Genomic DNA, 10,732 nt, shown 5'->3' on the forward strand with positions numbered 1-10,732 from the left:
GGTAAGCCCTCCCGAGACTATAACTCGGCCACTAGGGCCACCTAGGGGTTTAAAGGCTTATTGCATACGCTAAATGCAATCGACGATGCCTGCGACAGTGAGTTAGGATTTTATTTTGTAGTTTTGATTTGCTCGGGACTAGCAAATAATAAGTTTGGGGGTATTTGATAGACGCATTTATGTGTCTAATATATCTCATTGTATATATTGTTAGTGCTCGATTTGTACTTATTTGGTATTTTATTTATTTGTAGGTGTTTTTAGAAGAATAAATTTGCGGCGAAATTGGCTGAAAATGCGGCGTTTGGACCTCCGTTAAGAGTACCGGAAGCGCCCCAGAAGTGTACCGGAAGTCCCAGAAATACCCCGGAGGAACCCCGAAAAAAGTGCGGAAAATGCCCCAGAGGACACTTGCTATACGGACCCTTGATTTTGGATAAGGGGTAACCTAATTAAAGGGGTGACCCTTTTCCAGGCATCTGCTAAAGGGAGACCGGAACTGGATAGGGGGAGGTCATCTTCAAAGTTTCAAAACTGGATTTTGGGGGAAAAGAACTCTGCAGAAGAAACGTTTTAGGGGTTCGAATTTGAGCGAGTTTTAAGGAGATTCAACGTCGGATTTTCACTGGGCTGGACTTCCTAGACTATAAAAAGATCAGTATAAGCAATTTAACCCAACCAATTGGGCTGGATAAGCCGGAAGAAGAGATCAAAGCTCAAACAGGTCACGTACGCTGTGTTCAAGTTTCAAAGATTTGTGAGAGATATTTGGGAGAGTTTGACGCTGGAAATTAATGTATTTAGTCTTGTTCACGTCTTAAGAAAGAGTTTGGTACCTATTTAATAGCTAACAGAGCGTGGAAAAGCAAAGAGAGAGAACGGATTATCGTTCCAACTGGCAGATAATAGAAATCAGATTGATTTCGAATTTAAGGGACTCTGTTGAGATATAAATAGGTGGTTTTCGAGTCTTAGAGGGGGTAGAAAAGTTTAGAGACAATAGGAGAGAGTTCAGAGCCGAAACGAAGAACAGAAATCATACTGCTGCTGCTGCTGCTCGAGGAGGAAGACGAAGAAGGAAGAACGGACTCGCAGAGTCAGTCGTTTTTCCACAGTGCTTACAGCGAAATCAAACTGTCGTTTATCTACAGCATATCATTATTATCGTATATAAAATCATCATCTGTTTTGTAACAGCGACGCTGTAACACTTCTACAGCGTTGCGAATTTCTTTTCATCTTATTTCTTCAATAAAAACACCTATTCAGCCATGAGTGATTATTTTGTGTGTGTTTTTATCATGAAGAGCTAAACCCATTAGCCAAGGCGACGGAGAGACGGAGGAGGAGGAAGCCATTGTTCCACATTAATTGGTATATTCTAATTTTATTATTTATTTGCAATATTATTATTTGATTATTTGCATGGGATTGAATTGAAATATTAGTCTTATTGAATAGTTGTGAATTAATTTGATGAAGCATGCTGGGTTTTAAATACTTTTGATGTTTTATACTCTTTGATTACAACTATTACTTCAAGAATATACTTGAGGCAAATATTAGAATTATTTTTAAAGATTAAAATTGCATGAATATTATTTAGAGTTTACTATTTATTTGGTCAATGGTGGAATCCTAGTCTTGGTATTTTTCTCCAAAACTTTGAATTATTTTATTTAGTTGCCTGTTTAATTTAAATCAAAAATTGTTTCTTCACAAGTTGCTGAAAAACCCAGTTTTACCACTACTACAATCACTATTTGAAAAACCATCAAATTTTGGCGCCGCCGACGCGGACCTGTGTTTAGTTAGCATTTTTTTTAGATTTTTTATTATTTTTGTTCTTCTTTACGTTTTTTGGTTTTTTCTTGTTTCCTTGCAGATTTTTGAAGATTGGAGCGAAAGACAATTTTGCCAAAGCTTGTGGTGATTTACTTAAAGTTTGGGAGCGAAAAGCAAAGCTATAGGAACGAAGAAGAAGAATTTTTTTTTTTTTGATAAAAAGAGAAAAAAAAAAGAGAGACATTTTATTTTGTAATTTTTTTTTCAGACCTTTTTTTTTTTTTTTTTTTTTATGGACTTTGGACATTAATTTTGGGCATTTTTATTTTATTTTTAAACCCTACGGAAGGGTATCCTTAAATACAAACTGTTTGCAGGGAAGGACGGTGATTACAATATCACCTCGGCCCCTCGGGTTCGCACACGACATAGGAGTCGTGGCCCGAGTCGACTTCACTCAGCGGTTCTTCGCCCGTCTGGTACGGGAGGTAAAATTCTAAACACCCGCGAATCTCCTGCAAGCGGGTTACTGGACTCCTTAAGGTGAATATATGCTGAGGACTTGAATATGGACTGTTTTTAAATTCCTAGTAAAGGGCAAGGACTGGACCATATAAGATAAGGGTTCGGATTTCATCACCGCTCCCTTCTTGCCCGCCTTAGGAAAACGAAACCTAAAGCGAACCTAAGCCTAACATTTGGACTAGAAAGAGACCTATAGGGTATCGAGCTTAACAGGACAATCATTCGAAAAATATTGGTTACTCTTTAAGCACACCTCGAAGTTCTTGAAGGTTTCTGCGAGTTGAATGCGTGACTGCGCCGCATTGGATCGGTGAGGTTTTGGGTATCAAAGCTCCACTGAGCTTCCCTCGCCTCGATTCAACTTGCTTAAACTCGGATTGATTCCAGAGGGGTTTGCTCAAATTGTAACGAATTCCCTTCGAAGGATTAGAAGCTGGTCTAGAAACAATCTAAGTGGAGCCATAATCATGTTGTTTGCTAGAAATCTTTAGGTTTGCTGTGGTAAAGTCGAGTCAGCCGCTGTGTGATTGCTTAGAACCTTCCTGTTAGGATTTTTTTTTATTTCTTTTTGAATTCTATTAGTGTATGCCCGATTTGTTAATAGGGCTTGGAAAAGAGATACTCTAGGTCGATTGATTAGCGAAAAACCTAGTAGTTCTTCTGATTTAAGCAGGGAGCTCGAGACTTTTTGGAGAGCCTGTTTTTGGAAACTTCAGTTTTGAGAATTATCTCTGAGTGACAAAAGTACCCCTAGTACTCCAGTTGTGCCAGCGATGGCAACTTTGAAGATTACATGTTCCCAACTAGGACCAACCGAGCTTCATGCATTAAATTGCCAGCCACTACGGATAATTTTGAGAAAAACCTAGTATTCTTCAGATGATCCCTATATTCTTAGGAAAAGATGATGAGAACCCTTATTTTCATATTAGGGACTTTGAGGAAATCTGTGGGACAATTAGAATAAAAGACCTTACTGATGAAGTCTTGAAACTTAAAATGTTTCCCTTTTCCTTGAGAGATAAGCCAAGACCTGGCTTAACAACCTACCGTCTGAATCCATAGAAACATGGCAGGAACTTATCGTTGCTTTCTATATGAAATTCTACCCTAAGCATAAAACTGCAGCTGTTAGGCAGAAAATTAGTGCTAGTGTGCAACAAGAGGGAGAGTCTCTTTATAGGTTTTTAGAGCGATTCAATGATCTCCTATCACAGTGTCCTCACCATGGATTTGATAATATGAAACTCGTACAAATTATTTATGATGGTTTAGACTATTCGACCAAAGCCATGGTTGAGTCTATGTGTGCTGGTGAGTTCACTAGTAAAAATGCTGATGATGCTTTTACCTTCTTAGGAGCTATCGCTGAAAAATCCCAACAGTGGGAATCTTGTATTGAACCCCCTAAAAGACTCTTAGTCAATAGAAGCAGCACCAATGTGGTAGATACAAGTTTTGGTTCAGATGCTAAGTTTGCTGCTTTATCTAGGAGGTTAGAAGCTTTGGAAATGGGCCAGTCTAAAAAGTTGCAGGGGCATTACATAGCCCGAAAGGCATGCGTCTATACGCAAAGGTACCAAAGGGACAGGTAAAAGTGGTTTTCTAATGGTCTTCTGGGGCAATAACGATCTGATTATAACCGGAGTAGCCATCTAAGAAGCAATAGTGACTATGTCCAGCTAATCGCTCTAGCATTTGGTCGATAAAAGGAAGGGGAAAGTGATCCTTCCTTGTGACCTTATTCAATTTCCTATAGTCAATACACACACGAAATCCCTTGGTCACTCGGGTTGGGATTAATTCATTATTATCATTCTGGACTACAGTGATACGTGATTTCTTGGGGACAACCTGAACAGGACTGACCCACTTACTGTCTGAAATTGGGTAAATAATACCCGCATCTAACAACTTAAGCACCTCTTTTCGAACTACCTCTTTCATGTTAGGGTTCAGTCGACGTTGCATCTCCCTAGAAGGTTTGGAGTCTTCCTCTAAATGAATCTGATGCATACACACAGTAGGACTTATACCCTTAATGTCTTCTATAGTCCACCTTAAAGCTTCCTTATTTTCTTGAAGTACATTTACTAGCCTACTTTTCTGATCACTATTCAAATTGGAAGTTGCAATCATAGGTAAAGTCTCATATGGGACTAAAAACACATACTTTAGAGTATCGGGTAGTGGTTTAAGGTCCAACTTTGGGGGCTCTTCTAAAGAAGGAATTAGGGTAGTCTCAGAAACTGGTAACGGTTCGAACCTAGCTTTCCATCTATCAGTGTCTAACACAGGGGTAGAATCTAATAGAGCATTCACCTGTTCAATAGTGCTATCGTCGTCAAAATCTAAACCAAAATGGGATAGACAACTTTCTAATGGGTCTTCAGACAAGATGTTTGGTAATGACTCCTGAACTAAGGCTTCTATCATGTTCACCTCCTCAACACATGTGTCATATAGCTCATGAGGTTGCTTACTGACATTAAAAATGTTCATCTCCATAGTCATATTACCAAAAGATAAACTCATCACACCATTTCGACAGTTAATGATCGCATTAGACGTATCTAAAAATGGGCGACCTAAAATCACAGGTATCTGGTTCTCTGGGTCAGGGACAGGTTGGGTATCTAGGACCAAGAAATCCACTGGATAGATAAACTTGTCGACCTCAATAAGAACATCCTTGATAACACCTCGAGGGATTTTAACAGACCTATCAGCTAACTGTAGTGTCATCTGAGTAGGTTTCATTTCACCAAGTCCTAGCTGTAAGTATACATGGAATGGCAGTAAGTTCACACTGGCTCCTAACACTAGTGGAAAATGGGTTTTTAACCACTTCCTGGGCTTTGAAGATACGACTTCCCTGGGCCAGTGTAATTATGTGTGCTGTGAGAAAGAGTGGTTTTGTTAATAAAAAGTTAAACTTGTTGCATTCACAGTCGTAACTTTAGTGGTATCTTTATAAATATCAGCATATTTAATAGAGCATATCAACTACTGTGGCGCAAATACCAAAAAAAAAACAACTATTGTGAGCGAAACTAGTTTCTATAGCCCCAGATTTAGAACCAATGGTTAGATGTAAGTTAGGGAACATTTTGACGGTGTTGATGAAACCTCGTTTCTATCGAGATATTACCATCTTATCTTTTATATTTGCTTCCATTGTGTCATCACAATTCCTCTCTCCAGTTTAATTCAGAGATCCAGTTTAGAAGTAAAAAGAAATCAAGACATAAATCGCCATGATCCGATAGAAGCAAATCCTAACTAGCAAATGATTCAAAACCATTATTTCTCTCCATATCAATCAACCGTTTTCTTCAAAACCCATTTCTTCGGAACTTCTTTTTTTTTTTTTTTTCCGTTTTCAATCTTCTTCAGGTAACCCCGTGGGTTCACAATATCAGTTATTTTTCTCTAATTTTTTTGAATGTTGGTTTTTTAATTTAATTTTTGTTTCGTTTTTGTATGTAAAAGACCTTCAGGTGGATTTATTTTCAGGTATAACATCTCCATCACTTAGATTCGATTTTATTGGTGTTACTTCGCAATTATGGATTTGTTAGTGTTGCTGAAGTTCTCAGATTTTATATTTATTATGTGAAAGAGTTTCTCTTAAGATGCTAATTGTTAAACAAAAATGTATCTAATTGATTATTTTTTTAGGGATTTCAGTTTTGAGATCTATTTTTTTTATACTTTTCTTTGATTTTCGTTTGGTGTGTAATCGTGATGCTTTTACATTTGAATTATTTTCTTTTCTATGTTCCTTCTGTTGAATTTGGGTTTTGAGATTTTTATGCAACTTCATGTTCTACTTTGAGGTACTTGTGTTCAAGTTAAGGAATTATGTTTGTATTATCAGTAATTGATGTTTGTATTCAGGTTTAAGATGAATCTAAAAGGTTAATAATGTCTAAATGTTATTTCGGACCAAGTCTTTGATTTTGTGTTTGGGCATGTATTTAGTTTTAAATTAATTTTTTTGCTGAATAAACTGCAATTGGGAGACTTTTTGATAAACACTGTGATGTAGCTATCTGATTTTTTCATATGATTCTGGTATGGCATATGAATTTGGATTTTGTTTGGTTTTTATGAATGATGGTGAATCTGTGATAGCTTAATATGAATATCACAAGAGATTCTAGTTGTTGCGTTTGAAATTCTTCTTGATCCCAGCAAGAAGAAACCTGATTTATATTGCTTTTCCTCTTCATTCCAGCATGATTTATAATGATTAGGTTGCATATGCTGAAAGACTATGTGCAGATATATGTGAGTTGAAGGTTTAAAGTGTAGTTTTGTACTTAATATGGCTTGTGTAAGCTTCTTAGAACCGTTGATGCATTGTTTAAATCTATATTGTTCGTGCTATAGAGATCTCTTATATGTAGGTTTTATATTATGATACCGAGAAGAAATTGTTTAATCTGAACGGATAGGATATTCACTTTGCATTTATCTGCCTTGCTTTAAGTAAATGACTTGTTGCTTTTTACGTAATCAGTTGGTTGTGAATTGGTGGTCGTGTTGAGAATTTTTGCTTCCTTCAACACTTGTACATTTCCGGTTCCTTCAATTTTCAACAAGTCTTGAGCTCTTATGGACCAATAAGAATCGGTTTAGTGCTTGTGTCTGCTGGCAACACAGACACAATGGTACTGATATTGAACTTCAAGAATTTTTAAGGACTCTGTTGTTAGAACTTTGTTATTGACCAGTTGGGCAGCTAAGTCCATATTTTTGTTGGTTTCTAGCTTGAACGTTGATTGCATGGTTCACAACCTTCTTCAATTTTTAAAATTCAAAGAATTTTCACGGCACGCCTTTAAATTAGACCAGAACAAGACACGGTTGTCAATTTTCCGAAAAGTTCTCATATTTTCTTCGCATGGTTGAATCTTCTATGTATAAGTACTATGTTTCAATTCATTTTGTTTGAATTTTTTGCAGGTGGAGTGAAAGTTTGATCATAGGAAAGGTAATGGATGCAGCTATGGACCTCCATACAGAGTGTGAACTGTCCAGTCTGCTGGGTAAGGATCTCAATTGATGAAGTTTGTGGATTTTCTCTTAAGAACTCTATCAATTCACTGTGTATGTTTTGGTTCAGCATCTTAATTTCTTCCTGAGTTATGGATGAGATATTTTTCATATGAAAAGTAGTTGCAGTTCATGTATTTCAATTTCAATTTGAGTACTTGTATGTGTAGTTGTAGGCCGTGATGTTCCTTGTCTCGTTTCCTCTTTTTTTCTGTTGTTAATTGTTATAGTCTTGGTTTTGTTTGCAGCTTAGGGATGGAGTAATGGACCTGGTTGGAGATAGTTTTCATAAAATGAAGGCACAGATGGTGAAGTCGTATCTTCAACTTAGTATTGAATCTTTGATCTGGTTCTTATGCTTGTAATAGGAATATCCGAATATAGGTTAAGCTTTTCCAACTTAGTGTTGAAGTTTTTCAGACTTGGAACTTGCAGTAATTTAGGTAGTTGATATTGTAAACTGAATACACTTTTCAATACAACTTGAGTTTTAAATTCATTATCAGTTTGAAGTCGTTATAATTTAATTGTGATTCAGCTTTTAGTTTTAGATTCAGTTGAATCATTAATTATGATTCAGCTTTTAGTTTTAAATTCAAATGAATCAGCTTTGGATTCAGCTGAATAAATACAATTTTTTTATAAAGTATGACAAATATATATTGTTGTGTGTGTCAGTAATACCGATGGACTGTTAAAGAAAGTAGTTTTTCTAAAGGATTCAACGAATCTCAAACACAGTTGGTTTGAGAAAAACCACTCATATATTAGAGATGATGAACACAGTCGTTTTTATCAATGTTACTTCTTGTCCTGACAGTGGTTTAACTTCCATTTTCCACTTGTATAAGTCAAGTAAAGCTTTTTCTACCCGGAAGTTACCTATTATGCAAGCAATGGTAGGAGAACCTGGGTCTTTGTACTTTGGAGTTGTGGTGTTCTGAATGATTGAACTTACGTGATTAGCTAAAAAGGCTTTCTTATGGACGCTAAGTTTTCGCTTTCGCGTACACATATCCTTAAGGAACTTGGCATAAGCAGGAATTTTCCTAATTGCATCTAATAAGGGAAGGTTTATGGTAACTTGCTTAAAAACCTCCACTATGTCATTAAAGTTCGATTCCTTTTTTGTTGGTACTAATAGCTGAGGAAATGGGGCTCTAGGCCTAAAATCATACCTTTCAGGAACCGAATTCACATCATCAGAAACTTTATCAGTCTCATCAGCTACTGGTTCTGAGAGGTGAGATCCTGAGGGGTGAACTACAATATGTTCACTATCGGGCATGGTTACCTTATTTTCTACAACTCTACCACTTCTAAGGGTTCTAACAGCATTCAATTGATTCGATGGTTTTGCACCTAATTCATGAACTCCTCTAGGGTTGGGTTGTGTTTGACTAGGAAACTTACCTTTTTTCTCTCAAAGAATCACTTATCAGACCAACCTGGGTTTTTAACTCGGAAATAGCCTGACTATTTTCTTGTCCTATCCTGCTACTAGCTTGTAGACTCTGTTCTACGGATAACTGGAATTTTTCAGTTTGCTGAGTTAACAAGGCGAGAGATTCCTTTAAACTTAGGATTTTCTTATCTGTCTGATTCTGAAACTGAGCTAGTACTGAAGGATTCTTAGTATAGCCAAAACCTGGGGGAGCATTAGAATTACTAAACTGACCTTCACTTTGGCCCTTAGACCATGAAAGGTTCGGATGGTTTCTCCAACCAGGATTATAGGTTTCTGAATATGGGTCAATCTTTTGACGGTTATCAAATCTAGTGTTATTATATAGAGCATTGGCATGCTCTTCAATATTCTGGCCTTCCCAAAAAGTCTCCACTCTACCACTAGTCTGGCTCACTTCTAAGGCTTCTAACCTTTTTTCTATAGCAGCAATTTTGGCATCTGATTCATAGCCTCCTTCTACCCTATTAACGTTTCCTCTACTTAAAAGAATTGTTTTCTGGGGTGCCCTACTATTTTCCCATTGCTGGGTTTTTTCGGCGATTTCATTAAAAAATTCCATCGCCGCATCAACAGTTTGGTTTTCAAATCCACCAGTGCATAGAGACTCAATCATGGTCATTGTGGAATAATCTAAACCCTCATAATGGATCTGAACTAGCCTAACCTTTTCTAAACCATGATGAGGACACTGGGATAATAAATCATTGAACCTTTCCAAATACCTATATAAAGATTCTCCCTCTTGTTGTGAAAATGTGCATATTTGCGTCCTAATAGACGATGTTTTGTGCCTAGGGAAAAACTTATTGAAAAAGGCAGATGTAAGTTGTTCATATGTCTCAATTGACTCGGAGTCCAAACTATACAACCACGACTTGGCCTTATCTTTCAGGAAAAATGGGAAGAACTTAAGTTTCAAAGCATCATCATCTAAGCCTCTAATTCTTAGAGTACTAGAAATTTTCTCAAAATCCCTAACATGGTAATGAGGGTTTTCATTTTCTTTCCCTAAAAAGGTTGGGAGCATCTGTAAGGTCCCAGGTTTCAGTTCATAGGGTGCCTCCGTTTCAGCTAACTTAATACACGAAGGACGGGTTGTCCTAGTTGGATTCAACAAAGCTTTCAAAGTTGCCATTTCTGGCGCTGTCGGAGCAACAAGGATTCTCTCCTCAGTCAAAGAATGTTCAAAAACAGACTCTTCAAAAGACGGACTTTCTAAATTAAGGTAATCGAGACGCTTCGAACTACTAGGTTTCTCTTTAACAAATCTACCTAGTGCGTTTCTTTTACGTTCAGGCATACAATAGAATTTTCTAAATTGGAAGGGTAAGCAAACACAGATCAAGGCCGACTCAACCAAATCAAACCTATTGATTTCTAGCAAACAAAAAGCATGATGGCTCCACTTAGATTGTTTCTAGACCAGCTTCTAATCCTTCGAACGGGAATTCGTTACAATTTAAGCAAACCCCTCTGGAATCAATCCGAGTTAATGTAAGTTGAATAGAGGCGAGGGAAGCCCGGTGGAGCTTTGATACCCAAGGCCTCACCAGTATTACAAGGCGGCGCATTCACGCATTCAACTTACAGAAACCGTCAAGAACTTCGAAGTATGCTTAAAAGAGTAACCAATATTTTTCGAATGACTTTCCTGTTAACCTCGTTACCTTATCGGTCTCGTTCTATTCAAAATTTTAGGCTTAGGTTCGCGTAGGTTACATGTTCCTAAAGCGGGCAAGAAGAGAATGGTGATGAAATCCTAACCCTTATCTTGTATGGTCAGGCCTTGCCCTTTACTAGAAAAGTAAATGTCCATATTCAGTCCTCAACATATATGCATACGAAGGAGTCCAGTAACTCGCTGACAGGGGATTCGCGAGTGTTTAGAATCTT

General features: G+C 37.3%; 1 long non-coding RNA gene and 1 pseudogene across 1 annotated transcript; both read left to right on the forward strand.

Moving 5' to 3' along the window:
* The first annotated feature begins 5,347 nt into the window (after window positions 1–5,347).
* Window positions 5,348–7,898, forward strand: LOC113326138. Its single transcript, XR_003348326.1, has 4 exons — window positions 5,348–5,706; window positions 5,803–5,826; window positions 7,282–7,364; window positions 7,620–7,898. It is a non-coding gene; the product is annotated as an uncharacterized LOC113326138 (long non-coding RNA).
* A 1,612-nt stretch (window positions 7,899–9,510) lies between these two features.
* Window positions 9,511–9,610, forward strand: LOC113327453 (annotated as a pseudogene).
* Window positions 9,611–10,732: the final 1,122 nt, after the last annotated feature.

This window comes from Papaver somniferum, unplaced genomic scaffold (genome assembly GCF_003573695.1).
Source record: "Papaver somniferum cultivar HN1 unplaced genomic scaffold, ASM357369v1 unplaced-scaffold_10, whole genome shotgun sequence".
Lineage (NCBI taxonomy): Eukaryota > Viridiplantae > Streptophyta > Magnoliopsida > Ranunculales > Papaveraceae > Papaver > Papaver somniferum.